Source organism: Galeopterus variegatus, unplaced genomic scaffold (assembly GCF_000696425.1).
Source record: "Galeopterus variegatus unplaced genomic scaffold, G_variegatus-3.0.2 Scaffold4069, whole genome shotgun sequence".
Taxonomy (NCBI): domain Eukaryota; kingdom Metazoa; phylum Chordata; class Mammalia; order Dermoptera; family Cynocephalidae; genus Galeopterus; species Galeopterus variegatus.
In genome coordinates this window covers 1-393 of record NW_007730180.1, presented here as the reverse complement: position 1 = coordinate 393, position 393 = coordinate 1, and positions in this window count along the sequence as shown.

Here is a 393-nt window from a genome sequence, read left to right as displayed (position 1 = left end):
CGAACCCATGGCCTTGGTGTTATCAGCACCACACTCTACCGAGTGAGCCACGGGCCAGCCCAGATTTTGGTGAGCTTTGCCTGTATCCTCTTAGTGACAGACAAGCAGACATGATTCATGCCTAGGACTGCCAGTCAAATGGCTGTTTTGTGAAGATTGTTGGCAGGGTAAGGTATAATCAGAAGTAGCTTTAAGAAACTGTACATGCGAGGGCTGGCTGGTCAGCTCAGTTGGTTAGAGCATGGTGCTGACAACACCAAGGTCCAGGGTTCAATCTCTGTCCTGGTCAGCTGCCAAAACCCAAAACAAAACAAACTGTAAGTCTTGGATATCTGGGCTAAATAAGACCTGGGAGATCTCAGGCCATCAGAGAAGCATCCAGAACACCTGGGA